At 37.5% G+C, this 6,905-nt stretch overlaps 1 protein-coding gene across 5 annotated transcripts in view; it reads right to left on the bottom strand.

Moving 5' to 3' along the window:
• Positions 1–3,987: 3,987 nt before the first annotated feature.
• DNASE2B (deoxyribonuclease 2 beta) overlaps positions 3,988–6,905 on the bottom strand; it is a 20,511-nt gene continuing 17,593 nt past the window's right edge. For 4 of the 5 annotated variants that reach the window (XR_013954203.1, XR_013954205.1, XR_013954206.1 and 1 more), the window contains 3 exons: positions 6,423–6,525; positions 5,841–5,965; positions 3,988–4,726 (listed from right to left, as the gene is read on the bottom strand). The gene's annotated coding sequence lies outside the window, so the exon portion shown is untranslated. The remainder of the gene's footprint in view (positions 4,727–5,840; positions 5,966–6,422; positions 6,526–6,905) is intronic. The other variant, XR_013954204.1, reaches the window with a different exon arrangement.

Here is a 6,905-nt window from a genome sequence, read left to right as displayed (position 1 = left end):
CCAACTACAAATCCTATAAACCAGAAAATTGTAATTTGATGCATTTAGACTTTTTGAGAAGTTTAATCCACTAACTACTTGTGACGAAGTGAAGAAGCATCAAAGCATCTACTGTCTTCAGCCTGATATTTGCTGAAATCACTTTGCTCCTTCTGAAGATCACTGTCCTTTTCTAGGGTCTTGTCCTGTAAGAGGGAAGGTAGGCAATGGCAATGTTTCATCAACTTTGTGGGTATGTAGAAAAACTTGTGTTTCTGGGGGGGGTGTGGTCCTCTTTGTAGTAAGTAATCTTAGTATCTCTCTCCTAGTGGCAATTATACCTGGCTTAGGCTACCTTAATAAAACATTCCTTCACGTACTGAAGAAGAAAGAGTTTATTAGAATATGACTCCTTTCTAACAGATATATTTCAGAATATGCTGCCTCCTGTTTTCGTCCTACATACTGACTTCCTGTTATTTTATATTAGGGCATATTTGTGCTGTAGTGTAATATTTTCTCTGTAGTAAACAGAACTGGATACAGCAAATAGTTTTGTTTGTTTTTCTGCTTGCAGATTACACAGAGATATCTAAGAATTTTCTCCCTGTTCAAAATTGCTGCGGAGTGATTTGTAGATGTTACCATAGAAACAATGGGACTGTTTTGTTACAGGGTAAAATACCTCAAGTGAAATTGGTTTTCCCCTTGTAAATCTCTCCTACATCCATGGTATCAACACGTTGTCAACAATTAAACAAAGTATATTGCTTAATTATGTTTCTATTTTACTACATTTCAGTGTCTGGTTATATTACTCTTTAGCTCTTAGTAGAAACTTTACATTTTCAATTGTGAAAAAATAGACTCAGGAGCATTTTCTACTTGGCATTATTAATAAGTCAGAAGTATTTATAAATGACCAGTAACACATATTAGTTAGTTGAAAAAATTATTGGGTAAGAAACAGAAATTGTGAAGTGGTATATAATAAGGATTGATTCCTCAGCATTACCAGAATATTAGGTCAGATGAGCTGACTTGAACAATGTGCAAGCTGATATAGTTAAATGCAAGCTAATATTTCTAGGAAAGAAATACGTTGATCAGATATCTGGTGGAGGACTGCAATATGAAAAGTAGCACTACATAAAAGCATTTAAGAGCACACAGAAATGCAGTCGTTGGGTGTAAAAACATGGGGAGCACACGACAGCGGCAGGAATTCTGGTGGTGATGCACCACGTCTTGGTCTGGTATCTGTGCTAAAGCCGGCAAACTGGAAGTGGTTAAAGACCTGAATGACTTGGTTGACTTGGGATCTAGAAACCCTCCTTACAGAAGAGATTTAAAAAACATAGTATCTTTAGCCCATCAATGAATCACAGAAGAGCTAATTAACCTGGAATTACATCAGTAAAGAGAATAATTGTCATCATAGTAATCTTCAGTTAGCAGATGAACCTTTTAAAAGATGTAGTGCTTGAAAGCTGAGATGAGATATTCTTGGATTAAAAACCGCTTGTGAAGTATTGCTTGTCACCTTAAGTCTTTAAATTGAGATGGTGGATTTTTTCCAAAGGAAGTGTTCTAGCTCCCGCAGAAATTATGCAGAAATCACTTGAGTTAACTCTATCACCTGTAGTGTGCAAAAGGTCAGACGGGAGAATCAGTGCTTTCTTCTGGCCTAAAACCCCGTGATGCTATGAAACATCAGAACGGAGAAAAAAAAAAAACAACTTTTAAAACTTTAATAAAAATTTTAGAATATCTGCCATAATATTCAAATAGTACCTGATTGGAGACTGCAATGAATGGATTTTTAAATAAATCAAGCTAAAAGACATTTCTAGCTAGATTACATTTTTTTTTTCTTTTCTGTTTTTATTGCCCAATTTCGGAGAATATTCACTCAAACGCTCAAAATATTCACTCAATCTAGCATCTAGCAACTCTTTTAAGGCTACCCAGCCCCTTTCTCGTAATACAATTCTGCTTCTTTTCTTTATCCGTTTATGAAATCTTTTAAGACTGATATTTCCATGTTGGTTGTTCACCTCAGGATAACTTTCTGGAAGGTGTATTTCTGTATTTGGTAGTAATTGTAAACAAGGTGGCTGTCAAAAGCAAAATGACTAAGGCTAGTAAAAACAAACAGTAATGCAAGGAGAAGCAGTTCCAAACTATTAGATTGGCGGTACAATTTGGAGATGCATCAGGAGACATATTCTTCTCTTTTAGATTATAAACTCTTCTGTGGCAGAACTTTTTTTCTTATGTGTTGGTAAAATATGAACATGTTTTTGGGCATTTATAAGAGCTAATCACAAAATAACAAAGGTAATGAACATTGTAAGACATTTAGCTGGCAACATGTAATAAACCATGTCAGATAAACTTTTTTTTTTTTTTCCTCAGTATGCATATGTAGCTCCTATTAATGAAACTCAAGCTGCACGTAATTACTAGTAACAGAAAATCACTGGCGTTTACCTCCCACGTACAGAGCCACACCTTGCCCTCCAGGAAATCCTGAGAGCTTCCCAAGATCTATCCCTAGCTCTGGCCTAGATTTCAGCCTGTTTTATAGCATTTTACAACAGAAACTTGTCGGATCCAATCCTATCTGATGCACAGGATTTGGCTGAATGAAGAAATGAAACTCATCATGAAATCTGGTCTTAAATTAGACCTTGCATGACAATTGCTCTGTTGCTTAGTCTACGTGGTTCAGCAAGTTTGGTGCTCTACCTGACACTCACAGACTGATGCGGAGGACCATCGCTGTTCAGACTGGAGACAGTGGACAGAATCAAAACCACCATTTCAGTAAAAGTTACTGTACAAGATGACAATGATGAATTAGCTAAGATAATATTTTCCTTTGTCTATAATTCCAATTCAACTGTATTTTCATCCTGCTTGGGAAAATCGAATGGCTGTACTTATATTTCTTGAGTGTGATTATTAATGAAAGAGAAGATACAACATGGTTACCTTTGATAGAAGGTTAGGCTTCATACTTGAGCCCTATTATTTTATTTCACCAGCAGAATAAGATCTGTTTTAAATGCACCTGAAAAGTAATGACAGCATTCAGTCTGATACCAGGATCATAACCCTCGGCTGACAATGCCTCTGCATTGCCTCTGAATTGACTTCTGCAATTCAACTTCAAATGTCAATGCACACTGCTAGTGCCAGTATGGGACTGAAGAGTCCCATCCTGCTCTTCTTCACAAATACTCCATGCATAACCGCCTTTGTGCCTTATTCTTCTACAAAATTAATGTGAAAGCATTTTTGCTTTACTGGGATAAATAAGCATAACATATTCTAGAAAGAAGGACAAGGGCCCAGCAAATCTTGCACAGAGTGCTCTCCTGGGAAGCAGTCACTGAAAGGGAGTTCGAGTCTGTAATGGACCACAGCAGCTATTTCTCTGATACGGTGACTAAAACAGAAAATCTAACTCCTGATTGCCCAAGCAAGAAAATATTGAGAAACAGGGGGGAGGTTTATACTTCCTCTGTATCTGGCACTGATGAAAAGCACGTGGGAATGTTGTACGTGGGTTTTGTGTTCTAAACTTGAAAAGAGAAATGAAAAATCAGGGATTTCATAGGATAGACATGAAATATGATTAAAGGATTAGGACACTCTCCTTCTAATGTGGGGCTCAAGGATTTCCACCTATTTATCCCTTCAAAGAGAAGGCAAATGAGGGCCCTTCATGTACCTTTCTATGCAGTGAATATGCCTTTAAAAATGCATGGCTTTGCTCTAGGAGACAAAGATCCAAGAGCTGCAATCTTAATATATAATTAACCGTAACTGGCTATTGAGTGGGTTACCCAGCATTATGGTAGCCTTTTTGTTCATATTTATATCAAGACGTGATGTTTCCTCCTTAAAATGATACATTGAGGAGCTAGTTTGGGACAATCTACTCTCCATTGTACAGGAAATCAGACTAGAAGATCACGGAAGTCACTTCAGGCTTTTAAATCTATTTAAATAGTTTATATAAACTTAGTTTAATTGGTCCTTTTGACTGTTAATAAACAGTATATTTAATCTTTCATGTCTGACTGCAGCCTCACCTAATCTCAATTATTTCTTCTGCATGTGGGTGGTGGGACTTTGTCATCCTACCAGCACCTCCACCTTCATCCCTAAGGCTTGTATCATTATGCTGTTACACAACCTGCAGGGTTGATATTGTTGATATGATGCCAACCACAGTCATTGGAAGATGGAGTGATGGTGTTGCTGGTGGTCCCAACAAAGCTGCTCTTGATCCTGCACACAAGTTGTTTATCAAGCCCAAGTTCTGTTCCACTTTTTAAAAAACTGAAGTAGAATAAAGTGCTCAGGTGATTGTAATCTCTTCACAGATCTCTGTTGAGGATTTTTAGCACATCATTCTCCTGGATTTGTTTACAGCTAAATATATAATTTTACAGCCTGCACTTTTATCCAGGTTGAGGCTGATATTTACAATTTTCTTCTCACTTGTTCATTGAGCTGTATTTTGCTTGGTAGTCCTGGGAACTGACTGCCACCCTGATGAGGATGAACATCGCTGCGTCCACTGGCTATGCTGTTGTTTCTCTGTGCACCTGTCCAGCTTTGCATGGAGAGGAGCTTGTCCTTAACAGCTCCTCATGAGGAAGCAGTCCATCTCGTCTTGGGAGCAATGATTTGCTTTCCTTTGGGCTCAGGATCTTTAATTTCATTATGCCTGCTGGCAGAGATGAAACAAGATAATGCTGTTGTTTCAGGCAAGATGTTAATCTGGTACCCTCACCCACCAGTTGTTTCCCTAGGTATGATCCTGCCTTAGGAAGAGGCAGGCGCTCCACTGCTCTGTGCAGTTCAAAACTCTTTGAAAAGTGCTATCCCCTTCGTGTTTGCATGCATGAATTGTTCCCATTTGTCTTCTTTCCAAAAGCAAGCTGCAGTAGACAACCCTCTTTACTTCTTTTGTTATCCCACATTTTGGTGCCAGTTAATCTCTTATTGCCTTCCTGAACCATCTGTCCTTTAAATACTGCTCACATTTCCAAGAACTTTTTAGCAATTATGACATAAATGTCAATGCTACTGTACATCCCAGTGTGTTCTCAAACCAAGCTTCCACCCACAGGGATTTGGAAAAAACATTACATCATAGTACTAGCAGGGGACTGCCTGGCAGAAACCAAACTACGTACTTAGGGTGAAAATCATTTCAGTAGGATTTAAGAAAGCTTTGCTACTAGGTAAAGCCTTTAAATGAAGCCAAGGTAATCCTGTGACTAAGAATATGTTAAATTTAGAAAATTTGTTTTGGAGCAGAACTTGTTATAGTATACCAGAAGTGAACCCACAAAAGGAAGGAAATGAACAGTTTGAGTCTGTTAACAGTAAATACTCTTTATCCCTCCACCCATAAACATACATTTTACTTGCACCACTACTACAGTATCCTAGACCAAATGTAAGAACCATAATACTTCCGGGAGTTAAACATATAAAACTCCAGGATGGAGTTAGGTTATGGGAATGAGCTGGCTAATGGGCAATAAATAGTACCACAAGACTATACACTTAATAAAAAGGATTAAAATCCAGCAAAACTCCCCTACCCATTATCTGAGTATGCTGAAGATCTTGCACACTAAATGAAGGACTGTCCAGTGAGTGATTAGAGACAGTTGTAAAGGATAGCCATACACAGGGCAAATCAAAGTTGCCCAGGCAAGTGTAGTTCCTATATTTCCTCACTTTTGAATACTTTATTTTACAATATTAGATCTCTTCAGTTGTACCTTTCTTTTTATAAGTGGCATGTTCATACATCCATATACACAACTTACTAGAATACTCCTCAGTGTTAAGCCGTCTGGGACGTTATGATACCAGTGTTCAGAGTAGAAGGAATCCAAGGATCTGTTCTGATACACGTGCTTTCCTTTCAGTCCACAAGTTGTTTTTTATAAGCCTGCAGAAGAAAAAAAAAAACATGGAATTGAGTTAAGATGGAGTAAACTGGGATGTCTAATACATGCAATGGAGGTAAATGGCTGAGCTGCATAGAAAGCTAATTATCTGGCAGTCTGGGGCATCTGCAGGGACAACTTCCTTCTGGGAATATTCTAAACAGAAAATTCAAAACATGCTGAGATACAAAACTGTATCAGTAATCAAAGAAACACCATGTGTTTTTTCTTTAAGAACAAAACCATGAGTTCTAATTGAGAGCATCAACAAAAAGTGTCTATGTGCAAAATAGCTTATACCTTTATTAACACTTTGACTACATTAGGTCCAGTTTTCAAGGCTGTTGAGCATTTGCCAATTACATAATTTTCAATTGTAATTATGAAAGATCACTTTCAGAAAAGCTGACTTTAATTTATGAACCCAATCCAAAAGGATACTGGAAAACAAGGACTCACCCTTCTGATTGTCCTTTAACAATTTCTTCCAATGGACTGATGCTGGTAACATAAGAGCTTTGCTAGATAGCTTTTGAAAACTGGTCTCTCAAGCTTAGAAAATCTGCGTGAAGAAAGCAATAGTTATCATTCAAACTTGACGCCAGACTCTAATTATTACTTTAAATGAACAGCATCAACAGGATTTTTTTTTTTAATATCTTTGGTAAACAGTAGTAGCCACACCTTCATCCTCTTAGAAGAAACGTATTTCTCTTCTGCTCAATACCTTGCACAAGTACATATAAAATTTTTGCAGTACATTTGTAATTTGTCAACAGTTTAGCTCTTCTAGTTTTTAACTTAGCTGATCTTATTGTCATGCTTCATCCAATACTGCATTGAAATTACATTGGACTTGCTTCAAATGCTGTTAGCCCTAACACATGAAATTTCCCTTGTGTAGGGAAGAAGTGCTTAGGTTATACTTGGTAAGGGCTATGA

This window comes from Anser brachyrhynchus (genome assembly GCF_964034855.1).
Source record: "Anser brachyrhynchus genome assembly, chromosome: 8".
In the NCBI taxonomy this organism is placed as follows: Eukaryota; Metazoa; Chordata; class Aves; order Anseriformes; family Anatidae; genus Anser; species Anser brachyrhynchus.
This window is presented reverse-complemented; position numbering and strand designations above follow the sequence as displayed.